Consider the following 27,114-nt stretch of genomic DNA (forward strand, 5'->3'; position numbering starts at 1 on the left):
TACTGAGGTGGTGTAAGATCTGCTGTAGAGGCCATATGCCAAAGACTGACCACACTGACTTTAGGGCTGCTTTGAGCCACTAGAACAGTGCAAAGAAGCTGGCATGCGGAACACTCCAGATGGAGTCCAAAGAATTATCCTGAACTTACACCAGGGTGACTGACTGAAAGCAGAACTAGTCCACCACCTCTGCTGTGCTGGATACTGCTCATTTGTGGTTCTCAGAGCAGCAGCTGCATCAAAGGATGAGTAGGAATGTTTGGGGAGGATACCTCAGGGGCTGGTCAACAAAATCAAATGCCTTTCAGACCATATTCTGAATATATATTTAAGGCCACTCATACTGAGCTGAAATCTGAAAGGGATCTCTGTAAAGAGCTACAAAAGCAAACCGCATTTGTATTGGCTTGTCCTGTTCCTCTCACTATGATCTCTTCACATTGGCACGCTGGCACTGAAAATGCGAAGCATTTTTGATTCCTTCATTCTCATTCTGTGGCAGCAGTGCACATAGCAGACTCTGTACATCTATTATACAATTACAGTCAACCCTCTTCACTCCCCTAGTTCCTTTTCAAAGCAAGTACATTACTCACACTTGTGGTATTGCTAATGTTGGTTGTTTTTGGAGGCAATTAGATTTTGGTACCTAGCCTGACCTTTTTAAATAAAGGTACCTGACAGCATGGTTGGTTGGTTGGTTGCTTGGGTACACTCAGAAAGAAATATTACTGTGAGTACATCTGTAGAAAACCTTTGGTGAGTAAATGGGTTAAGGTTGATGAGGCTGAATATTTGACCAGAATTATTGTATGGATATCAGGGACCAAGTTTTTTAAGACCAAGGAATGAAAAGTTACACTGGGCTAGATTCCACCAACTACATTGATTGAATAGCACCTTAGTGCTGTGTAATCCCATTGATTTCCAGGAGACAACTCCTAAGGAAGGCACTACTCATTATGAGTAAGGAGTGGAAGAGTCTAGTCCCTAATCAACAGCTGGAATTTATGAAAGATCTTATTTTAATGTGGGATAATAGCAAGAATTCTGAAGACACAGCAGCAACATAAAGGTGGCAACACAATATAACAGCAGCATCCCTTGCAAACACACCAGCTGTCACTAGAATATTGTTGGGGTTCCCTCCAAGACCTTTTCCACTAGGCTTATCCAGATACCTTTTCCAGTTCTGGGAGAACACTTCATCCAATGCTCTGGGATCCAAAACACACAGTTTGACTATAGATTTCACCACTTAGGTATTTTTTATTTAGTATGCAGCAAAGCTATGCTGAGCTGATTAGACTCAAGCGTAGAGGATGGATACAGGACGTTTCACACATGACTTTCCTTACTGCCAGGCCCACCAACTGTCCCTAGGCTCTGATAGTCAAGCTGGGTGCTTTCCATCTCATAGATCATCTCCAGTAGTAAAGGTTTTACAGGCCAAATAATGCCCTTATTGACACCTGTGCAAACCCATTGGTTTCAGGTTACACCTTAAGTGACAGTCATTTTTACCCAATTTGTGAATAAGTGGTATATGTTCTCAGCCTATACAGTTTAAACTTTTTTTTTTAATTTCAGCCAAAACAGTTCACCCATTTCCAAGAATGAGGTTAGTGAAAAATTGTTTTGCCCACGATAGAAAATTCTGGTGGCCATTTTAAAAGAAATTCCAGCAACCCTATGCTTTGGAGCAGACACTTGAAATTTGGCACAGAGTGGCATTTGTGTCAGGGATGTCTCTATTGCTGTCCCTGTGAAAATCTGCCCAAATCTGGCTACTTTTGCAGCTAAAAACTCCAGTGATTCTATCTGTACTGAGCATACTGCAGCCTGGGGCTGAGTAGGACTTTCCCAGCAGTTACAGCTCTGGGTGGCTGTGAGCCATGCCAGATCCAGACACCAGAAATGAGAACATGGAGACTCTCTGCTGTCTTCTGAATGAACCCTGTGCAGAACCCAGGCAGCCTGAAGGAAGAAGTTGTCTGATTCAATGCAGAGGGGACAAGTGCCAGGCCTATGTGTGGGGAATAGATTGATTGGTATGAGGAGTAGGGTAGGGGGAAACTGTGACTGGGAGCTGGGCAATAGGCTTGAACTTGCTGGGCAAGGAGACTGGGATGAGAAGCCTGAGGAGTGGAGACTGGGACTGGCTAGATAAAAACAGGACTAAGACAAAGAGCCAGGATGGGAAAGAAGTGGGCCTGGGATAGAAAGAGGTTGGAGGAGAGAGGTCAGAATGGGTCACATTTACGGGATAATGGCAGAACAGTGTGTGCCCACTACAGCATGCTCCCTTCCAGAGTCTGGAATCGAACCCAACATTTCTGAGTTTCACCATTCCTCTGCTGTCAGAAAATATATGAGAAAACCACTGGCAACGTGTATCATCTGCCTTTAGTGCTGGTCCATATAGAGGATGACAACCTATTATTGCCACCAGTTACTGCATTAGCTCAAGTAGCAGTACTCTGTGTGGTGAATCTAAAGATTCCAACTCTGCTGATGAACCACATGGGTATCAGTATAATGCCTCATGACATACTTTCTGGGTTTTGTCAGGTTTTTTTAAAGCCTTGGAATCTATGAAAGAAATCAGATCCTACATGTTTCAGATTGGGCACACAGATACAGGATATTTTTGACTTTAATCTGTCTGTACAATGAGGATGACTCCACCTCCTCACCTCACCAGGGTGACCAGACAGCAAATGTGAAAAATCAGGACTGGGTGGGGGCCTATAGGTGCCTATATAAGAAAAAGACCCCAAAATTGGGACTGGCCCTATAAAATCGGGACATCTTGTCACCCTACACCTCACAGAGGTATAGTGAAGATAGATTAATGTTTGGGGAGCACTCAGATACTATAACAATGAGCACCATAGAAAAGTCCATGAGGAAATTAATAATTCTGTCTTCAGAGCGGGGTTTGAAGTGTGCAGTAAATAAGGCAGCATCCACATATTGAGCAATGAGGAGAAAACAAAATATTGAATAGCGGCTCATTAAGTGAGCATTGTCCCTCCTGTACATGGAAAGAGGTCCAATGGAAAAAATAGCATGTGATCATGTAATTAAAGACTATATCATAATGCATATGCACAAGGCAGCTGAATTAAGGTTGCACAAGCAAGTTTAATTCTTTATTTTCTATCTTTAGAGTGCTTGACTCTGCAACCCTAATGTTCTTTTTACATGGGGGAGAAGTGGATTTTTTGTGATATATATGAATGTTATAGACATTTTTACTCAGAGGAAATGTATTTTGATGGTTCTGAATGTATCAGGATTTTTATAACTCATTCAATAAAAATTAAAACATCTTAATTTTGGCAGGACTGCTATGGTTGGAATGAAGGGTTCTCTACCCATCAGTATGACTGTGACTCCCACTATATTAGGGGAGGGATGCAAGGCCCAAAATTCAGACCCAGAATCATCTCTTCTGCAGACTATACTTTATCTCTTGTGGTGTTTTCCCTTAGCCTAAAGTAAGTAATTTGAGTCTGAAAGTAAACAATTGCTCTTCATTTATGGCAAAACATAACTTGTATATAATGGGTTTGCTTTGATACATGTTATGTTCCACTCTGATCTCCAGTATTTAGTAAACTAGCTGCTCCAGGTTTGCTAGAATTAGCAGTGTCTGCCAGCATGGTTCATTGCTTTGATATTCTCAAACCTTTTTGCTTGATCTATCAGTTCCCTGTCTCTTGTGTTAGCACAAGCTTTGCTTTCCCGTCCTTTTCCTCCTTGTTTCTTAGTTCTTACATTCTTAGCACCTTATCTTTTGTTTCTGGTTTCTCTATCTTCTCCTCCATTATTTTAGCTGCAGTGTTGCCATTAGTAGGGTGCATCATATCTGTGATATAAGTAAGTAGTCTGCTTTGTAGTCTGTACTGACGATCTCTTCCCACTTTCAACATTATAATTCTTCTCTATGGCTGTTCTCAGCATACTTCAGTGGTTTATTTTCTTCTGAATTTTCAGCTTTAAGATCCTCCATTACAGAGGTAATTGGAAGATGCAGTTATTAGGTTTTATGTCTTTTTAATCAAAATTCCACTTTTATTAGATTGTTGGTGACATTTCTTTTGCAGATATGTGCTGTTGCTTTGCAGATGCCTTCCTTTTCATGGCTGCTACATATGACAGTGGTTAACAATTAATGAATTATATACTGTGTAGTGATGATAGATTAATTTCATACCAGAGGCACTGATGGTATTATATTTACTGTTGAACTGTAATTTTGCACAGTCACAGTAGTGAACAGTCATCTTTCTCATTTCAGGAGGAGTCAGGAAGTCCTTGTGTTTCCTTGAGAAGCAATCAGAATCTGACAGGTATTTTGAAGGAGGTGACTTCTAACATACTAGTTATGTTCTACAATCCTTTTTTGTTTTAAATTAGAATAAGACCTCAGACTTTGTGGGATAGTTCCCCACCTTCAGTATATGTGGTATATATTTCAAAAACTACTGTCAGAGTGCTTCTTGAGCCTTCCATTATAATGACCCATCGCTCAGGAATCAGCTTGGAGTATAGTGCTGTGGAGTTCGAACAGATGAAAATCATTGTATAAATATCAAATACTGATGGTTGGGTTTTTTTCACTGCTTCTCAAATAAGTGACAATTAGGAATCTTGGAATTTGATTAAAAGATAAATTAACACAAACATTTTACCAGTATCAAACGATGAGATTTCCTATTCTTAAATAAAGTCTAGCAACGCAACACATCTTATGTATACGTTACTTAGAAATAGTAATTTGCAACACTTTGCTGTAATTAACATTTTTTCTGATGGAGTTACTAGGCCAAATTTTCTGCAGGTGTAAATCCCTCCAGTTACTTCATTTGTATTCTACTCTTTTATGTCACCAGAGCATTTGCCCCATGATGCATAGGCAGATTAGTTCCCCCAAATAATATATAGTATTTAGCTGAAACTGTGTAGTTAGTAGGGCTAGTCAAATTTTAAGATATTAGTTTGCAAATATTTTCACAAATAAAAGCTTTGAGTTTGGTTTATATTATTTTTGGTGACACAAAATTGTGTGAATATATGAAATACAAGGTGCCTATGAATCTTAAAAGGTTCATTATGTGTGACTATGTGAACAACTAGTCACCGGGGGGAGGGATAACTCAGTGGTTTGAGCATTGGCCTGCTAAATGCAGGGTTGTGAGCTCAATCCTTGAGGGGGGCATTTAGGGATCTGGGGCAAAAAATATCTGTCAGGGATAATACTTGGTCCTGCTAGTGAAGGCAGGGGACTGGACTTAATGACCCTTCAAGGTCCCTTCCAGTTCTATGAGATAGGTATATCTCCATACAAGGTGTTAGTGAATCTTAAAACTATTTTTAGCACAAACTGATATGCACCCAACAATTCATGCTAAAAGTCCATTATTTGGTAATTAAAAAGTTTCAGTAGTCCAATCAGAAAGTAGTTACAATACCATATGACTTAAGTGACCAATCACATACTATGAATAATAAATGGCAAATCCTCAAAGTGAACAATAAGCTAGGCTGAAAATTGTTTGTCCAAATGATGAATGTCTTTGCAGAAATCAGGATTGGTTTGCCAAGAAGAAAGGACTAAATTCACAACAAAGATTACAACAAATAATTTGACTAGCTATGCAAAATCATGTGCCATCTCTGTTCATTCTAGCACTTCACTTTCTCCATTGTGGAAAGTATCCATTAGATCAGGGATTCTCAACCTTTTTCTTTCTGAGGCCCACACAATATGCTGTAAAATCTCCACGGCCCACGTATGCCACAGTAACTGGTTTTCTGCTGGCACTGGGGAATAGCTAGCAGGGCAATTGCTGCAAAGCTACATTGTTCACGCTTTGGCTTCAGGGTGCGGCTTTGGCTTTCTGCCTTGGGCCCAAATGAGTCTAATGCTGGCCCTGCTTGGTGGACCCCCTGAAACCTGTTCGCAGCCCCCCTAGGGGGCCCCAGACTCCTGTTTGAGAACCACTGCATTAGATCTCTGCTCTTGATGTTACTGTTAAATGATTACCGCATGCTCTGCTGAATGGTTGTTTGAGTATATTAGACCTTTACACTCCTTTCTGGCTAATTTAACCAGCAAATTCACTGAAAAGTAAACAGTGTTGCCAAATGTACATTGTTGTAATACATTTCTCAAGTCTTTACCACCGTCTCTTCTCCACATTTATAAGCACGTAAGGAGCTTTCAGTAAGAGACAGTCTTTACTAGAACATGCAGCTTAATATGACCTTTATAAAAGCATAAGAGAGAGTTTTATACATTAATCAGTGCTTTGCTGTTATTGCTTGAAAAATTAATCTGTCAGATGCATGCATTCTAATCAGCCAGAGATATCAAGTGCTCATTTTTGCCTAGATGTATTTGTCCCTAACGTAAGCTCAGATAATATTTTGGACAGTGCTCAAAAAAGAAATCCCCACTTATCACATAATTGCTCTAAAACAATTATAAATCTGCACTTTTTCTTTTGATTTAAAGAGACTTTGCACTCTTGCCTGCTTACTTTCCACAGCAGCTTTAATGTCCTCCATAGATGGCCTGCTCCTGGTCCCATTTGTTAAGACCTGCTTAACTAGGAAGCCATCTGGAGTAGAGCAGTGCAAATCACTGATTTTTGGTTTTTGTTGGTTTGATAGCCAACCCAGGGGGGGAATTTTGTTTTGAGTCAACCTGAAAGTACTTTTTTCAAAATTTTCAGTGAATCAAAAAAAATTCAGTTAATTTTCAGGTTAAATGAAATGTTTTGTGTGACCTGAAGCAAAATGTTTTGCTTTGAGGTTATCAGTTTAAAAACTACCATTTATAATGAAAATACATTTCTAGTTCAAAATGAAATGTTTTGATTTTTTTTAGTGTCAAAATGGGACAATTTTTTTTTCAAAATTTTTTGATCAAAATAATTTGGCAACTTTCTCACGAGTTTATTAAATGTTTTTGGTCAACCCAAATCTGTATTTTTGGCAAAAAAAATCTGAAAAATTTTACCCCATACTAATTTTGAGTGTATAACCACCTTATTAAACCTAGTAGTTTATGAACTATGCTACATATTATATGCCAATTAATGGGGCACTATTTATCTGCTCATATATATACTATGGAGGCACTAGTTGCAGTTCAATAGTTAAGGTGGAGTTTTGTACTTAAACTAGGGATTCAACCTCTTTCAGATATAAGAAAATTATAGCATATTCTTCCCAGAATTACAACACTTAATCTCTGAGCATAAACACATTTTCAGAGAATTTACAATTAAATCTGTAAAGTATTTTAGGAGTTTAAATTAATTTTAAAACGGGTCTTTTAGGAAATTCCACACGCTGTGTCAGACTTTTTTTCTTTTGGTTTTGAATAGCAGAATAATACAGGTGCTTCACATTTCCCAAACAATGTAAACTCATTAAAATTGCATTGGAAGACTACATTTGAAGAGTGTGTTTTAAGATTAATTGTGATGTTTCCATGTTATTCTTCATAACTGAGAGTTTCACCTTCAGCACAGGCTGACAAAGAATGTGATGCTCCAGAGACTTCCATGAAGAGCTGTCGTCTCCCACTGTTCTTGTGGGGGCTGAAGGAACAGGTTGCTTTCAGATGGCCCTTTTGAGAAGAACATCTCTTGTGATAAATCAGCTGAGCAAGTGATTGGTTAGCAGAAGTCAGATTCTGTTCTTTTTCTTCTGCTGCAGAGGGTGATAATTGGCCAGCAGGGGAAGATTTAATGGCCGTTGGTGGGAGTGGGTCTCAGAGACAGAGTATTTGAGGCCCTGAGAAGAGCATCACATTTGAAGGCAGTTAGAGAGTTGTACTGAGGCCCTTAGTGGCTGAAGTGTCTGGAAGATTCCAGCATGACTTTGTTCACCCTTTAATTAAGTTTGTCTACCAGGTGACTATTTTTTCTGGTTACTTTTGTTGTCACTACAGACACCTTTACAAATCAGAACACTTAGAGATTATGCTGGAGATTGTAAAGACAAGGGTAGGAGGATACTATGCCCTTTTGTGATTGGGAAACAGTTCACCAACTTGGGGCTAAATCATGACACAAAATGGAATATATTTGAGGCATTAGGTTATAGCTCTCTCTGGACTCAAGCCCAGTGCATCACACCTTAGGGTTAGAATTTTTATAAAATCTAGTTTAAAAATAGCTCATATGTCTGCTAAATGTGATTTGGAGGCATTGGAAAAGTGACACACAACCTTCTGTGGCAGAATGGATAATTCTGATGTCCAGCTCAGTGTGTGAAGGAGGAATGTGTTGAACACAAAAGTAGCCTTATAAAGTGAATTTAGTTAATTTACCATTTTCAGTAATTTTGTATTATGCCACCATGGGTTCGACTCTAGTGAGTAGAGTTTTAAACTCAGAGTGAAAGTTACTTCTGTCATTTGTCTCAGATCTAGAGTCTCTAGGAACACATGAAGATCAAGGAAAGGATCAGACATTCACAATGTCTTGTGTGCCTTACCAATTTTATTAAAGTTTCCATCAAGGTTATGATTATCCAAGCATATATAAATCCTAAAAATATCCATGCACAAGTTATAGCTATAGTCAAACTCACATCCTCCTAGATAGTCTTAAGGTCTAATGGGTCCTCCACAGATTGATCATCAGTAGATAGGTGGTTCCTGCTGGAGTATTCCCAAAGGTAACTGATTTTTCCCATTCCAGGCATCCTCTTTTATAATGTGATTCTGACTATACCTAGTACTCTAATACATCGTGTACCCTACGGTTAGGGCATGTGTTAGAAAAATGTGACTACTGGGTATCTTTTAATAAAAAATGAATCTGGTGGTTAATTTTTCGCAATGCCACCTATTGGTGCATCTTTTCCCATAATCTTGTGGCAGTGAGTTATTCTTTGGTCACTTACTTATGTCAAGCATTTCTTAAGCCTAAGGCCTAGAATGGCTAAGCTAAAATCTGACAGGCGTCAGCCTGTAAGCCTTGCGTTCACCTAATATATACTTATCACTTCTGACTACCAATCAATCGTATCCTTCTATAATCCTACAATTTAATTCTGTTCAACATACAATGATTATATATGACACGACATGTTAGTTAATCATAACATCACACAATGAATGATAAAATTAAGTAATTGGCTACACAAAGCAGAAGAGAAGCTTTCTGTGACATTTGAATGCCCTTTATGACATACAGACATAGAAATCCCCTTGGGAATCTCAAATGGGGTAGTAATAAAAGTACATTCTCTGCTTGGCTACTTATGTATTCTCTCTTAGAAAAGGTAGTGGTTGGGGTGGAGGCAGAAGACAGTCAGCTTAAGGAAGTGAAGTTGCTTTGCCTTTGAGGGGTTAATTTGTAATTTTGAGGGCTGTTCTTAAGTTTGAAATTATACTTTATAAACTACTCTGTACAGTACACTTAATATATTTAAGCATGTGAAAAACTGACTGTATTGTATAAAAGACAAAAAGACATAAAGAAACCTTTCCACAAATGCATCTCTGGCTACATCCTTTTAAAACAACAGCCACTTATGTCATTTTCAGTATTCAAAGGGATTTTGTGGAGTTGTAATACCCATTAAAAGACTGAAATGTCAATGATATAATAAATAAGTGGTAATACATTTCCACCTACATTAACCAATGTACATATACTGATCCATATGTATAGTTTTCTTTAATCTGCTTTAGTTAAGAGGATATGAACTTATTTACTAGGAGTTTCTAATATAAATGTAAACCGTTTAATGTAATTCTTTCAGGGTGAAATCTTGGCTTCATTGTAGTCAATGGCAAAACTCTTATTGACTTCAATGGGGCAAGGATTTTACCCCCAGAACATATGAACGTGGGTGTACACACTCACTCCCTCTGTCTCTTTCCAACTCCTCCCCCCGATAATACTATTCATTTACTTAACCACCATTGTAAAGTATGTTCTTATGTTCTTATGTAACTCATCAGTAGCAAATTACAGAGGAAAACAACCTGAGTAAATAGGTCGATCACAGGGTCACTATGAACCACCAGCATATTGCTGCCATAAAAAGATAAAGGTGATCCTAGGATGTATCAGATGAGGCATTTCCAGTAGAGATATGGAAGTATTAATGTAATTGTAGAAGGCACTGGTAAGACCTCATCTGCAACTTTGTGTAGAGTTCTGGTCCTCGTTTTCAAGAAAGATTAACTCAGACTGGAACAGATGCAAGAAGAGCTACTAAGATGATCAAGGGAACAGAGAGCCTATTTATGAGCAGCGCCCCTGTTTGTCCCATGGTGGTCCCCTACAAAACTCAATTTTGCCACTCTTGCCTCCCATCATGCTGGGTGGGGTTTGCGTCATTGTGTCATCATGCTGAGCGGATGCATTTCACTTTGTCACCAGGGACAAGAACCTGAGTTACTGTGTCCGGTGGCCCCATCGTTGCTTTGTGGCTCCCTGCAATTGCATGGGTTGCAGCTGCCTAATACCGCTGCTGCTTATGGAAGAAGACTGAAAGAGCTTGGCTTGGTTAGCCTAGCAAAACAAAGGGTGAGAAGGAATCTGATTGCTCTCTATAAATAGATGATGGAGGGGGAACTATGTAAACACCAGGGAGGGAGAAGAGTTGTTTAAACCAAAGGACAAAGTTGGCAGAAGAATGACTGCACATAATTGTCAAATAATTCTGCGACTTCTTAAGCTGTTGTAGTCTAATGACTAACTCCCCATCTGTTTACATATTTTAGCTTTTTTCATGGCTGGCCAATGAATTTTCCTCCCCTTTTTACTCCGAGACACCTCATGGTCCAATATTTACAGGTATGTGGATGAGAGCTCTGCAGAGGGCATCCTGATTCAGTCCTACTAGCATCTCATCACTTGTGCACTAATCCAGCTGCCTGGGCTCAATAGTGTTCTTTCATGTAGTGTACATGCTGGTGTTTATAGTCCATTCTTACTTCAAACACTTGCAAATCACATTCACTTATGCAGATTTTGCTTTAATACATGTTGATTTTGTCACATATACAGTTTTTCTTTGTGGGTCATAATCTCGTCCCAGCAATCTATTATCAGTGTGACCTAGTTTACCAGACTCTTTATTCTCTCCTCCTGGTTTTTTTTGAGAGTTTTCATTCAGTTCTCCTTGCCGTTTGATAGGACTGCCAGTTTTGCTGGATGCTCATCAGAGTAATGTTAATCCTATGTGGCTGTGATAGTCTTCCCTGGCACCAGTTCTCTTTTGAGAAGGCACCAGAGTACTCATGGCTGTCAGCTGGTATTTCACCAAGCAGATGAGCAGTGTACAATCGCTTAAAAATGCAAATGTGCTATAGAAATTAGGGCCAAAGTCAATGGGAAATTTGCCATCAGTGGGAGTAGGAGTAGAAGTGTAGCTAAGACACATTCCTGAATTCCGGAACAATTTTCAAGATAAATAATTTTGGAAATCCAGATTTACTCTGCCTCTTCTCTTTTGCTCCAACTGTGTATTCTTGAAGAAACATCAGAGTATAGGTAGCTTCCCAAACACAATTTTGCTTTTGTGGTTTATGAAGATCTTGTAATAGGCTGTATTTTGGCATTTTTGCTCATTGTATCTCTATCTTGAACTGAATATGTAAAGAGTTCTTTAAAAAAAAATCGGTGGTCACATGCAGCTTCCAAGTTGATTTCAGTAACGCTTCTGCACATTAGACTCATTTTAAACTACCAGTATCGGCCCCAGATACTCCATGGCAAAATGGGACCAAATTCCACAGCAAGCACTTCTAATTCTGTGGCATATTCCATGGCAATGTTAGTTTACTCTAATGCCACATTTTAACCCAGACCAGAGAGCAACAAAGACAATCTTACTATCCTTGGTGTGGAGACTTTGTAAGAACATCCCTTCTTATTTCTTTTGATATTGTGTTTTAAGCTGGCCATTGATTTCAGTGCTGCACCACCCACTAAACTCACTCTTTGTCCAGACAGGTGCTGGCAGGGATGGTTAGCGTTTATGTATTACTGTTTTTGCCTTTCATTATCCCAATTCCTTTTTGCATTGTCCCTTATCCAGAGTTCCCCATAACTAATAGAGCCTCAATTACTGTGTAATTACTCTTGGAATTGTGATAGCTGTTTTATTCTTGTGTGCTCTGACTGGCACTCCTTTGCATGAGATTGGGTGTTGAATATTTTCCCAAGGGACAGGCCCTTTATGTTCTCTCCACTAGGAGGTGTTTCCTTGGGTGGAGGTACCAGGTGCCCTATGGGTGAATCCAAGACCCATACCCCTGAGGAGGGAAGGGAGAATGCTGCAGCCACATCTCAGAGTGGTTACAAAAGTGACAAGGCCAAAAGTAGGATTCTGATTGGATGATGAAGGATTCAACTTCTGGTCCCAACCCTCAAGGATTATAACAATTTATTAGTGTTGCATATTTTTACCAAAATTTGGGATGCTGCTAAATGTTGAAGTAGTGTTTTACTCATTACCATTCCAATTTTACCATTCTGCTGTTAATTAAATAGCGAAATGCAATCATATTCATTCCTCCTGACACCTGTTTTGCTAAAGCCAAAATGAAAGTTAATACTAGGAGAGTGGTAGCATTAGTGGTGGTTTTAACTCTAATTAAAGCTCTAGCGCCACAAACAGGGATGAAAGAGGGTAAAATGAGAGTCTGCACAATAAAAACAAACTGAGGGGAACACAACCTGACAGCTTCTTGGAGGCACACAGCTCAGCTTGTAAAGGCAGCATAAAGTGCATTCTTGTACTCTCCCAAACCGAGGACTGCTGTGTTCAGAGATGGTCCCCTGCTGTAAGTCAGAGCAACCCCTAGGGCTGCTCTAACTTTCACCTACAACTTACACTTGTGCTAGCAGCCCCAAGCAACCAAAACTACAACTGGGGAGGAGGGCAATATAGGGGTTCCCCAGCTGTGCCCCCTTTCCTCTAACCACATTCCCTATAGTAGCAATAGGGAGGCGGAGGGTAGGAGCCCACACTGGCTTTATGCCACTGGAGGTTCCCCTTGCAAACTGGGGTGATCCTCTTGGAGTCATATATGCCAACTCAGTGGCCACAATTGGCTGCTGCTGTGGCACTAAGGGCTATGCCGTATCCAACAATCTGGCCCAATATATTTTCAAACTTTTGAAGTTTTATTATAATAATTACATTATACTGTTACTTCAAAATAATACTGAGTCCCTTTCATCCCCAAAGCCACAAAGGTGGCTAAACATTATCCCCGCTGTTTTACGGGGAAACAAACTGAGGCAGAGGTAGGTGAAGTGTATAATAAGGCCAGGTTTTCAAAAGAGCTCAGCTCTTTGGATGCTGAGCAAATCTGAAACCTTAACCTTTCCATTTAGGTGCCCAAAGGAGAGCTGAGCTCATCGGAGGATAAGATTTCAGTTGTGGGTGCTGTGCACTGGAAAATCAATAATGAAGAGCCCGTAATGATCCAAGTCAACATCCCCTACCTGTCGCTATGCTGTATTTGCAACCACTTCTCAAGCCCATGGGAGATGCACCTGCACAGCAGCCACAGAATTGAGGACTATCTAATTGCAATCAAGGTAACAGCTTGTTTCACAGCATAAATAAGGCTTGTATCATTGAATTGTCTGCACATTGTGGTTCAGAGCTTGTCATATCATGCACATGGGCATTTCCTTGGTTAGAAACGGGAAGCATGGCCTTCAGCTATGTTAGCAGAGGGAACATCCTGTATATCTTTGTGTATGAGCCACTGCTTTATTGCGTTCCCCTGCAGGTTCACTGAAAGATGCATAGTAAAGGAGCAGATATTGAATGAGGGCAACTTCTACTAGAAACTATGTGGTAAATGGGTGGGCTACTAGTCAAGGACTACTTCTGCACAAAGATATATGGAATATTAGGTAGATACCATGACCCCAAATCTGTTAGTGACATTTAATTTACAAGTCAGGGCTAATTCCAAGTGGTCTTAGAATGTACAAAATACTTAAACAATATGGCCCTGATTCTCTATGCCTGTGCAGGAATGCAGCAAGAGAATTCAAAGGTGGCTCTAAGTCCTTTGTTATTGAGACAGTTATGGCCCTGTTGGGTCCCTATGAAATCAGACACTTCAAGGTTGGTCTGACATGCTTGGGATGTCCAGGACTCCCTAGGGTATGTCTACATTGCTGCTGGAAGCGTGTTTCCCAGCATTGGTTAACAGACTTGTGTTTGCAGGACTCATGCTAGAGCACAAAACAAAAAAGCAGTGTGGATGTTCTGGCTCAGGCTCTGGAGCTATGGGGGTCAGGTGGGCTTGAGACCCCAAGCTCCAGCCCGAGATGGAATGTCCACATTGGTATGTGCAGAGCACTAGCCTGAGCCCCACTAACACAAGTCTGTCAACCAGTGCTGGGAGACATGCTCCCAGCAGCAGGCCATATTGTCTCCCTTCCCCAGTGTGCTCTGGTATGCTCCTTATGCTGGAGGTTGCAGGTATAGAGCCATCACACTCTTCGCTGGCCAGAGAGTCTCCTGACAATGAAGGCACTTGAAAGGGCGCTTTATGTATCATGTGAGCAGTGTAACAGGGCCTTAGGGAAATGGCAAAGTGGGCCCTAAGAAATAATCCTAGGAAATTTTCAAAAGAAACACTTGGGGGATCGGCAGCTCCTTCTCTTTTCCACGCCTGGAGTGTTTTGTGACATGTCCGTTTGGAAGATGTTCAGATTTTTATTTCTCTCCTCTTCTTCCTGCTATTTATGACCTGTAAGCACTCTGTGGAGCTGAAAACACTTCCGTGCAGTTTGTATTGCTGGGTAGCTGGGACTGATTAACCTTTGTACGGAGGTCAAGGTTTTGTGAGTACAACACATGGACTCTTAATGGGCATCTATTAGTACAGTTAAATCCCCCAGATTTCCCAAGAACAGAATGTGTAAAAAAGGCACATAAAAGCCACCTAAACAGGGCTTAACACTTTTATTTCCAATCCAATGTACTATTAATAAATCTCAGGTTTTTGGCAGAGCAACACAAAGCGTGGCTATTTTCATTATTAACTTAATTGCTTTCCACTAACAGGTACACTACCTTTTCCTGTTGGAGGTCAATGCACATTTCCTTGACAGGCAGGGTAGCCAGAACACTTTGAAAAGTGCTGGAGTAGCCAGTACAAAGTGAGATGGAAAGCCAGTGCAGATCAAGAGACATGAATGGTAAATCTGTAAAGGGCCAGAATTGTGGCTCAAAGCTCTTTGGAGCAGGGTCTGCCCTGTATTTCATACTTGTATGTTGTCTAGCACCATAGGGGCCAACCTGGTTATGGCCTCTAGGCGCTACCACAATGTCAATGTTAAATAATAATAATAAAGCCTCTGGAAATGGGGCCTTTCATCATGAAACTTCCCTCCCCGTGGAACTTGGCAGGATACGAGAGGGTTCCCAGTCAGAAGTATGGAAAGCTGTCGTCAGAGTAAAGAACAACATTGTCTGGGATGTCTTCATCCCAGATATGCCTCTGGATTGAAATGCAGCAGATGCTACTGCCAGAAGTCCAGATCTTGCAAAGACTAATGCACATGCCTAACCTTATACTCCGAGTAGTCTCACTGAAGGCAATGTGTACACACGTCTTTGCAGGATTGGGGCCCAAGATGTGTAGAGCTACTTAGCAATTATATATTGATTTATATTTTCAAAACAGCAGAAGAACAGTAACTAATCCTCCCAGCAACCAACTAAGGTAGATAGTAGTATAAAAAAGAAAACAGTGAGCACATAACTTGAATTTGATAACAGAACTGAGAACAAGAACAATTTGACATAACTTTCCAGATCCATTTTTCTAACTCTCTCATTTACTGGTGTGTTATAGTTTGCTAAAATTCTGGGTTTCACACATCAACTAATTTTCTTTCCTGAACCAAGTTTACAACTCATTAAAAATACATATGTAGGCAACAGTACAGGATGTAGCTGAGGATTTTTGGTCTGTGGGCTGGGCTGTGAAAGATAAAGGCTCACTTCTGGGAATGGACAGCAGAATGTTGGTGGGAGTTTGTCAACTGCAGACATACAAAGCAGGCAGGGAATATCAGATTTTTTTCTTTGTGGTGATTCCTTGCATCAAATCTGCAAACAATTTAATATTTTGCAAGTTGGTGCCCTTCTAGAAGAATCCTTACTGAAGATTAACGGGGACAGCTTTGAACCAAAGCCTGTGGTTTCAAGGCACTTGACTGCTGTTATTCCCAGATCTCCGCTCCCCGCCACTGGGGAAGTGGCTTGGCAGTTGGACTGAGATATCCTGGAAGGGGGGAAGCAGAGATGGTGACATGGCTGGAGGCATGACAAGGATGCTGCAGTTCCTGGGCTGAGATGGGTCTGTGGGTGGAAAAGGTGGCGGGAGAGGCACCACTGGAGAGGGTGTGCCAGCTGAGAGAGCTGTGGAGGAAAACAAAGTCCTCACTCTGAGTTAGGAGCAACAAGCCAGAGGTAGGTTTATTTCAAGCAATTGCAATATGCACGGGAGAGTACTCATGGCAGGTCTCTGTTAGATAAACAGTTAGGGCAAGCATTTATACCTTTTGTTACAGACAATAATGATCAACAACCGCATCTTGTTTATACATATTCCTTCCTGATATCTTACTCTTTCTCAGCAGTTCCTGCTACAGTCTGTATTCCATTCTTATCTAACACAAGGTCGAAAAACAGTATCTCTTACAGTTTTTCCCCCCAGTCGTTTTCCACTTGCCTAGGCCTTCAAGTCTCGCGTTATTAGAGTCAGAGTCAGCCTGACTTTGTTAGCCTGACTCTTGCTCTGTTCCTAGAGACTAAGATCTCTATGTTCAAATTCCCTTTATCCTTTTCTCTACTTCCACAGAGCTAATCCCCGACACGACCAGCAGGAGGCTCTGCTCTGGTGAGTGAACCCTGTCACAGACTTATCTTCCATGAACTTATCTTTTTTGAACTCAGTTGTACTTTTGGCCATCAGATTATCCCATGGCAATGGGTTCCACAGGTTAATTGTGTGTTGTATTAAAGAATACTTCTTGTTTGTATTAAACCTGTTGCCTATGAATTTCATCAGGTGATCCCTGGTTTTTATATTGTGGGAAAGGGTAAATAACATTTCCTTATTCACTTTTCCCACACTTTTCATGATTTTATAGACCTCTATCATATCCCCCCTTAATTCTCTCTTTTCTAACTTGAACTGCCCTAATCTTTTTAGTCTCTCTTATGTAGAATGGCTTCCATACCCTGGATCATCCTTGTTGCCCTTCTCTGAAACTTTTCTCATTCTACTCTATCCTTTCTGAGATGGGGTGTGCACAGGAATTTAAATTTGACTGCTTTTGGAGGGGAACGTTAAACACACACAGTATACACATTAAACCATATCAACACACGCACATACATCATATGCATAGAAATAAACAGCACTACACTCACCATTTCCATGAAAATTCATGCGCCATGGAGCCATCTGAATAAATGTAGCCACAAGTACTTGGCTGTGGCAGAAGAGTTCTGTGCTCCCAATTATTGGGGCGGGGCTCGTGCCCCTGCTTGCCCCCCTTATACACGCCTCTGCTGCTATCCCATGACTATTTTAGTTTCCTTTAGAGCCTCTGGCAAGGGAACTGATCAAAGGCTATCTGACAATCCAAGTACACTGTATTGAGTGGATCACCCTTATCCGCCTGCTTGCTGACACTCTCCAAGAATTCTGATAGATTGGTAAAGCATGACTTCCCTTCACAAAACTAGTTCAAGTTTGCAGGCCTTCATTTCATGTAATTTAGTGTGAACTCTTTAATTGCAGAGTCACTTCAGTTAAAGGGTATTTTTTTTTCTAGCTAAAAGGAATATTGTGCTAAGGTAGAGCTGCCTCCTCCCCAAAAGATTTGGATTGCTCAGAACATAACGTTCAGACAAATTGTCAGGGGCCTGGGCCAGAGATCACCATCCCATACTAATTATTTACCATCTAATCCCAATATCACACGCACTCAGCTGCCTCTTCCTGTGTTAAATAGGGCAGCCCTCCAGCGCAGCAGGGACCCTCCTTGATTATATGCAGATGGCTCTGATTGTGGCTCCTGTGTGGCCCTTAAAATATAGTACACTCCATCTCCATGCTGTAGCTCAGCCACAAGTTATTGGGCTCAATGCAGGGATCAGTGGGTGAAATTCTCTGTTATCTAGTTCAGCCTAGAGTATCACAATGGCCCTTCTGGCGTTAATCTCTGAATTGCTGCAGTACAAAGCTCTAGTATGAGAGCTAAAGGACATGAGCTGGAAGAAGTAGCAGGCTGCTATTCTTTGTGGATTGCTCACCAGAGGAGGGACATATTGCACTTGATGAGGGTGTTGTATGTGATAGTTTTAGTGTATCTACATTTTCATTAGAACTTATTCTTTCCTCCCGTGTTCCATTTTTATCTTGTTTCTTCTACTGCATCTTTCCCCCTCTGTTCTTTTATCACTGTTTCTCCCACAAGCCCAACAGCATTCAAGTTCAAGCTGAACTTTTGAACTCACAATGTTTAAAACAGACAAAAGGAGTTTGCCCATCCCTAGTCACAAATGTTAACAGCGGTATTCCACTGCAGGCCAGGAATAAAAATCAGACACTGAAAAACTGAAGGAGAAGGCAAGTTTGAGAAGTGAAGATTGCTTAAAAAAGAAAATTGAAAAAAATCACAATGACAATAGAAAATGTTCTGGCCCTTTCATCAGTGAAAACCTACGCCAGCTCTCAAAGTACTCTGGAAATGAGGAGCAGGGACAAAGGAAGAACATAAATGGGAGACATCTCTCAAAGTGTTTCTCTCAAGCAAACATGATTATTGAGAAATTCACTCAGATTCTTGTGGTTGTAGAAGAATCAAGAACAAATGGTATTCTGCATTAAGGACCTTTTTACTGTGAAAGCGTGACACGAAGACAGATTGTTTTTTCTCTACCATCTCTATCAGCTGGGAAATGGGAGGCTGAACATTGTACCAGATTAGTTTTTCACCAACACCTTCTTTCTTTTCATCTCTTATTCAAAGATGTGAGTTTTGTACCAAAGGAGTTTTAAAGAAGGCTTCGCCTTCAGGCCCTATCCCCACCCTACCTTTTGTCCCTCATTTGCTGTCAAAATGTCAACTCCTGCCTTTGGTCGGCTCCTGATGCCAGCCTCTCACCCACTTATTACAGTTTCAAACAAGCACCTTTGTGTCTTCTCTTACACTGCCCCTTGCTCTTGGGAGATTCTCCACACAAATATCTGCAGAGCACCCTCCCATTATGCTTCTTCAAAACCCTCCTCACAACTCTCCTTTGCCATGACCACCTACAAAAAACTTGATAATGGTCAGGCTGCTGGTGTGCTGAAACCACTGCTTATCAGGCTGACCAGTATTGTTTCCTTTACTCCCCATCCGACTGTCTGTATCCATTTGTTGTTGTCTGTCTTTGGAGTCTTAGATTGTAAGTTCTTTGGGGCAGGGACTGTCTTTTTGTTCTGTGTTTGTATAGGGCCTAGTGCAATGGGGTGTGGGTGCATGACTAGCATAGGCACCGACTTCCTCGCTTTCCTGTGTGTGCTCGACCCCTCCTCTGCCCCGGCCCTGCCCCCACCCCTTCCATGAGGCCCTGCCTCATTCCAACCCATTCCCTCCCCCATTCCATCCCCTTCCCCAAAGTCCCCACCCCAACTCCGCCCCCTCCCTGCCCCTATTCCAACTCCTTCCCCAAATCCCGCCTCCTTCCCTGAGCGCGCCATGTTCCCACTCCTCTCCTTCCTTCCCGGAGGGTGCTAATGCCACCAAACAGTTGTTTGGTGGCGGCCGGGCGGGAAGCACTGGGAGGTAGAGGAGCAGGGACGTGGTGCGCTCAGGGGAGGAGGTGGAGGAGGAGCTGGGGGCGGTTAGGGGAGCTTGGCTGCTGGTGGGTGCAGAGCATCCACTAATTTTTTCCTGTGGGTGCTCCAGCCCCAGAGCACCCACGGAGTTGGCACCTATGATCACTAGGGCTCCTATGTAGTATGGTAATACACCTCTACCCTGATATAACGTGACCCGATATAACACGAATTTGGAGATAACATGGTAAAGCAGCGCTCCGGGGGGGCGGGGCTGTGCACTCCAGCAGATCAAAGCAAGTTCAATATAAAGCGGTTTCACCTATAACGCAGTAAGATTTTTTGGCTCCCGAGGACAGCGTTATAGCGGGGTAGAGGTGTACTAATAAATAGAGCAGTTATTGTGGCAGCTACTAACCAATCAACATTTCCCACAGCAGTTTACCTGAGGTTTCTCAGATACTCTGCTGTGGTGACAGTAGGCAGATCCCGATTTATTTTAAATGGGATCCACTATATAGTATCCTGATATTTCATATTTTGAAACCCCTTATCAGCAGTAACAGCACCTTTTAACTGTGAACAATAAAGTTCTTGTTCTGATTGTTAAAGTAGGATGGAAACTGGATTACAGTCTCCGTCACTGGGCTCCAGCATTCTGTCACTGCTACAGATGAGGTCACTTGTCAGCCGTTATGGGACTGCCACAAAGAGCCTCAGAGATGCTGATTCAAAACTTTATTCTCCAATACAATTTATGGTCTGTACTGGGGGAGAAGAACTTCTCGCCACATGAACAATGGAGATGCTGATCTGAGTAAAATGGGTGCAGCTTCTTTTTGAGTAGTGCCTCTCAGCACACGATTGATTTCCCCATCCATGTATTGTATTTCTGTTCAAGCTCTGTGAGTGAATGCAGCCCTTCATTACATGTCTCCAAAGAACTAAAGTCTTGGAGAACAGTTGAACAAAGCTTTCAACAGAGTTGTAACAGCCAACATTTATCTTCTCTAGAGCCCCCTTCACTTAAATGGGACCTTATCCTGTAGTGAAACACATACTTTGGAGTTTTAATTCAGGCACAGCAAGAAGGTCCCCAAGTGCCACCATCACTCTGTTCTGAGGCAGAGGAAGTCTCCTTGATGTATCTCTGCCATCCACATATTGCAGACAGGGGTGAAACTTGGGACTGTAGAATTCATACTAGCAGCCATAGTAATCTGCAGGATTTGATTTTTAAGCAGTGGGGAGGAGACATGGGTTTTAGCTGAATCCTCTCTGCCTCTGCACAGGTACAGACAGCAAGGCAAGGCAAATTAGTTATAACAGCTTAGAAACACCCAGAAGTGTGGGGAGAGGGGCAGTTACCAGACATGCTCTTTAGCTGCATCTAAAGCTGTGTAGAAGGTTTCTATTGAGGGCGAACAGTCTCACACATTCACCATCTGAGAGCTGAGCCAATGGGGGAAATATTATAAATAGGAGGGCTGCAAAACGTCTGTTAGTCTATAAGGTGCCACAGGATTCTTTGCTGCTTCTACAGAACCAGACTAACACGGCTACCCCTCTGATACTGGAGACATCTTGAGTACTTAGTGGCTGAACACTGCAGGACTAAGATGTGCCTGTTGTATGCAGAGTCTGCTACGGTGCAGCCTCCCTGTCCTGCTGGACAACGAGGAGATGGCCAATTTTTGTCTCTGGGACTGGAATCATCTATGTGTGAAGATGGTGTGAGCATTTGGGGGGGAACTGTAGGGCTGCCATTCTCCTCTGGCTCTGAGGAGTCCTGGTGATGCACCTGCACTTTTCATGCCTGTGGCGGGGCAGGTGCCATCCCTCTACACCTCAGTCAGTGAGGCTTAAAAGAACTCTATGCTCCCAATCAACCACACCCTGCTGCACCTGTGTGGCTAGCCAGGCCTGGGGGCAGCCTTTAAAAGGGAGAAATTCAGCCCAGTGAGGGTGTGTGAAGGGAGTCCTTCCCCTTTAAGGGATAGGTTGGGGTGTAAAAAGGGAGGCAATACCTTGCCCCACTCTAGGGTTGGGCTATTTAAACAGGAACACGCAGGCGTGCTAGGGAGGAGGGAATAGAAGCCATGCAGGCTGCGGTAGGTGGTAGTTTCTCTCTCAGGCTCTAGAAGACCAGCCTAACCAGATTCGGAGACTTTGCTTTGGGGACTTTAAGTTTGAGGAGCTTTGAACCAGGGCCCTGAGGTGAGGCCCTTATGAACTGTGTGTTATAACTGCTCCGGCCCTGAAACCTGATGGAAAGGGGACATGCTATTTGTTAGCTTCTCCTTGCCTGTAGCTGTTAAAGTGAACCTATGGCTGCCCCTGCTGGGGGAAACTAAGGTGGAGCACACCTACAGTGACACACTGGGACACAACAGGGTGCATGGGGCTGCCCCAAGACTCTGAAACGAGGAGAACCTGAGCTCAGGGCTCCCAGAGCATGGCACTGGGTTACTTTCTGAGGAGTGGCTTGCGGGTACCACTAGCCTGAGCCCTCTGAGGCAAGGAGTTGGGCTGGTCTGTTTCATTGTTGAAACATCCAAGACTAACTTGGCCTTTAACCAAGAAGAAGGATGGGAGCCGAGACTCCTGGAAAGCCTGCTTTCCTCTTCTTTGTGTGAGGAAAGGGGCCTGGCCCCTCATGGACCTTGGAACACTTTTCCTCCTTGTTTGGACTGTTTTACTTATGCAGAGCCGGCTTTAGGAAGTGTGGGGCCCAATTCGAACAGTTTCAACGGGACCCCAGCAGGGATGACTTAAACAACAACAACAACAACAACAAAACACATGTAAAAAAACACATGGGGCTTGTACTCACCGGGCGGTGCTCCGAATCTTCGGTGGCACTTCGGCGGCGGGTCCTTCAGTCACTCCAGGTCTTCAGTGGCACTGAAGGACCTGCCGCCGAAGTGCCGCTGAAGACCCAGAGCAAGCAAAGGACCCACCGCCAAAGTGCCGCTGAAGACCCGAAGCGCCGCCAGGTGAGTAAAAATTAAAAAGGCGACTCTAGCCAGGGAAGGGATTCTCACTGGGCGTGGGGCCCGATTCAGGGGAATTGGTGGAATAGGCCTAAAGCCGGCCCTGTACTTATGCACACGCTGGAAGTGGGTGGACTTGCTCAGAGGTACAGCCACAGGGCTATACCTCATACCCAGGGACTGGCCCACAGCACTGTTGTCGCAGGGAATGACTTAGGAGGTAAGCGAGGTGTCTGCCTTCACCCCAAGGGGATGGCCTTGAGATATAGCCTTTGGTACTGCTACACTGCAGAAAATGAGAAGTCATCTCTATGAGAAGAGAGGGTATTTGTGTGTGTACTAAAATATACTTTGCACTGAAAATGATCTAACAGCCACAAACTGGGGAAGTCTATGTGGGGAAACAGCCAATAGTTACTATTGAACAGTTTTGTTTATGAAACCTATTCACGTTAAATACGATTTGCCCCGTCTACACTGCCTGCTGAGTTCTATTAAACACGGTCCCTCAGGCCCATGTTCTAATGGCCTAGTGCAGGGGTTCTCAACCTTTTTCTTTCTGAGGCCCCTACAACATGCTCCACGGCCCAGCTGTGCCACAACAACTGGTTTTCTGCATATAAAAGCCAGGGTTGGCGCTAAAGGGTAGCAAGCAGGGCACCTGCCTTGGGCTCCCAAACCACAGGGGTCCCCACGAAGCTACGTTGCTCAGGCTTTGGCTTCAGCTCCGGGTGACAGTGTTCAGGGCCCCAGGCTTCAGCCCCATGTGGTGGGGCTTCGGCTTTCTGCCCTGGGCCCAGCGAATCGAATGCTGCCCTGCTTGGTGGCTTCCCTGAAATCTGCTTGCAGCCCTGGGCCCCTGGTTGAGATTCACTGGTCCAGTGAAGACAAGCCTGGTATTGGAGAAGTCTTTCAAGTCCCTGTTACCTCACCAGCACCCCCTCCCTGCTGCCTGCACACAGATATGTACAATGGGGAGTTGAGCATTGACCAGAAGCTCTACAAAACCTATTGCAATTCCACCCTCGGCCCTTATCCAGCAAAGTACTTAAGCCCATACTTAATGTAAAGCACACTCCTAGTCGTACTGAAGCCAGTGGGAGTTCAAATGTGCTGAAGGTTCAGTATGTGCTTAAGCGCTTTACTGGAGTGGAGCCCTTCCAAATGTGGGATGAGCAAGGCTCCTATACAGGGGCCATTGACTGGGAGCCAGAGGGCTACTAGAAGAATGTCCATCCCACTGATTTTGTCTACGTCTGTCCACAATGTGCCTAGCTAAAGCCAGTGGTTAGCCCTTCATGCTCATGAATAAAAATATCTACAGAAACTGAAAACAAACATATTAAGAACATCAAAGTTGCCTACTTGACCTTCTTCTGCTCCAGGGACCCTAGCTGTGATAACTGGGTAAAAAGCAGGAACTTAGTGAAAGCCAGATACTGCCAAAATTACCAAATAAATAACAAAACGTGGAGAAATGTGATCCAAACAGAAGTGTGGAAATTGTGCGTTGTAGTAGTGATTACTTTGAATAAATAGTTTACGTGTGTTAGCTACTTGGGCTTTGCTCTAAATTGCAATGAAATATCTGTCTCTTCAGAGTACAGGAGTCTGATAAGTGCCTAATCCTGAAGTCCTTATTTAGGCAAATATCACCCCCAAAACAACCTTCCCACTGAAAATAATGGGAGTTTTGTCTCCATCATGACCGCAGGATTGGGCCCCAATATTATAACAATCTGCCGTCTGTTTATTGTACTATGCATTTGCTATGACCTTTCGAACCTTACTTGTCATTCATGCTTGATATAAACTAAAACGGGTGGATTTTAAAAATCTCATACATTCTGCCTGTAATTATCCTGGTGGCATAGTGTGACCTGCTGATTCAATCCTTATTGAGATGAATATGAGCAGTTAGCAGAGCAAGGTTCAGTGAATACATTAAATCTTGCGGCCCCAATCAATCACCCATATTCTTCTGGCAGCATCTGGGATGTCTGCAAAGCGGGAAGTCTCATGGGTGATTACAAGAAAGTTGGATGCAACAAGTCACAGAAAACTTTCATCTAAATGTTGTTGGTGTCCCCTGGCACTTCCCTGGATTGAATTCTATTTTTCACTATTGTGAGGCAACAAAAGAAAATGAGAATTTTGTTTTGCTATTGACCATAGACTTAGTATGTTATCTAGACATCAGGGAAGGTATGGCATTTTGATACAACATGCTTTAGCTGCTAAGCTCCATGGCTAATAAACAAGGCACCTGATCCTGCAAGGCGCTGAACACCATGTCACACTAAACTCCCTCATCAGTGGGAAGTGAGGGGGCTCACACCTTGTAGGGTGGGACCCAGGACTTGTCTGAAGGCAGAACTCTGGGAATGCTGTTGCCCTGCTCACAGTTAGCGAGCTTTGTTGGAAAGGGGCAGAAACAAAAGGGCAGTTCCACTCAATGACTATTGGAAAGCATGCTGTAGCCTTGCCCAAAGAATAGGTCATGCGACTCTTGTCTGCTCTGTCATGAGACTAAAAACATTGGTTCCAAAAGTTCTATTATGGTGCCTGTTGTGACTGATGCTGCTAAAAAGCAGAGGGGCATGCAGTAACCTGTGAATGACAATCCTTTATCTGTGTCCCTTTTTCTTCCACTGTCTCCTTCACTTTTCATGTTCTCATCTTCCTCAGTGGTTACCTGTGTGTACACTGTGGCTAGCTATAGTCTCTCTCTCTCTCTCTCTCTCTCTCTCTCTCATATTCACCCATACCTTCCTTTCCATACTAGTGTGCGAGTTTGCACAAATGAAAACAATCAGTGACTACACTGGGCACTGTTCAGTGGGTCTGTGCAAAGCCGAATCCTTCACTCCATTAAAGCACCATGATAGTGCTGGAGAAGCACAGGGACAAACCATGAAGAGGAGCTTACTTATCCCTCCAATAAGGTCTAATGTCTGGAAGTACCTACAGGGGGAAAGGATTTCTGGTTATAGAGGACTTTTTAAGTCTAGCAGACAAAGGTAGATGAGATCGAATGGCCGGAAGCTGAAGCTAGACACATTCAGATTACAAATAAGGCACACATTTTTAATAGGGAGAGTAACTAATCATTGTTCCAGTTTTCTTAGGGTTTGGTGGAGTCTCCATCACTTGAAATCTTACATTCAGTTTTTATTTAATCTCCAGAAGATATGCTGTAGCTCAGACAAAGGTCATGGGTTTTATGCAGGAATCAGTGGGTGAAATTCTGTGGCCTGTGTTATTCAGAAGCTTAGAATAGATGATCATAATGGTCTCTTCTGGCCTTAAATCTATGAAAACTCTGTGGATCCTGGTGGGAGAGTCCTCCCTACCTGCAAATAGCACAGAGCACATGGAGCCATTTGGAGTAAGGCCTCTGCCACATTATTTTCTTAAAGGCTTTGGCAGGGGGCTCCCCCAGTACAGGATCCTGGAGACTGCACACATTATTTAAGCTCATGACTGGAATAGGGGTATAAGTTCAGCTCAGAGTGGTGCCTCAGGGGTTTGGAGTGGATTCTCTCCCCCTGTCTCCCTTTAGTGCTTGGCACAAAGTGTTGTGCAAGAAGAAATGAATTTTAGCCCAAGTAACTCTCCGCAAAGTTGTATATCATTTAGGTACATTTGTGTATCCGATTCAAGCTTCCTGTGCTTGTCTTCATGGCCCTATACTGTGCAGGTCTTGTCTGTATTTGAGGCCTAATCTCCTGTCATATTCTGTATTACTATTCATATGTGTATTTTTTTCTGAAGTCCAGAATGAGATGAGAGGCAGACCAGTTGGCAAGTCTCAGAGTAAAGATGTAAAAGGGGTCAAAAGAGGGGTGATGTCATAGTAGAGATCTAATATAGACCTTCAAATCAGGAAGAGGAGTTGGATGATGCATTTCTAGAACAAATCTGATGAGGTTCAACAAGGACAAGTACAGAGTCCTACACTTAGGACAGAAGAATCCCATTCAGTGCTACAGGCTGGGACCAACTGGCTAAGCAGCAGTTCTGCAGAAAAGGACCTGGAGATTACAGTGGTCGAGAAGCTGGATATGAGTCAGCAGTGTGCCCTTGTTGCCAAGAAGGCTAATGGCATATTGGGCTGCATTAGTAGGAGCATTGCCAGCAGATCAAGGGAAGTGATTATTCCCCTCTAATCGGCACTGGTGAGGCCACATCTGGAGTATTGCATCCAGTTTTGGGCCCCCCACTACTGAATGTGGACAAATTAGAGTCCAGCGGAGG

General features: G+C 42.8%; 1 long non-coding RNA gene across 12 annotated transcripts in view; it reads left to right on the forward strand.

The window, feature by feature from the left end:
- LOC123374008 overlaps nt 1-27,114 on the forward strand; it is a 141,170-nt gene that overhangs the window by 17,835 nt on the left and 96,221 nt on the right. For 5 of the 12 annotated variants that reach the window (XR_006580966.1, XR_006580961.1, XR_006580965.1 and 2 more), the window contains 6 exons: nt 1,591-1,621; nt 3,349-3,503; nt 4,307-4,358; nt 10,422-10,568; nt 13,389-13,595; nt 16,889-16,927. This is a non-coding gene — a long non-coding RNA (uncharacterized LOC123374008). Of the gene's footprint in view, nt 1-1,590; nt 1,622-3,348; nt 3,504-4,306; nt 4,359-10,421; nt 10,569-10,765; nt 10,839-13,388; nt 13,596-16,888; nt 16,928-18,626; nt 18,788-27,114 lie in introns of those variants that run through there. The other 7 variants (XR_006580968.1, XR_006580967.1, XR_006580972.1 and 4 more) reach the window with 3 other exon arrangements.

Source organism: Mauremys mutica, chromosome 7 (assembly GCF_020497125.1).
Source record: "Mauremys mutica isolate MM-2020 ecotype Southern chromosome 7, ASM2049712v1, whole genome shotgun sequence".
Lineage (NCBI taxonomy): Eukaryota > Metazoa > Chordata > Testudines > Geoemydidae > Mauremys > Mauremys mutica.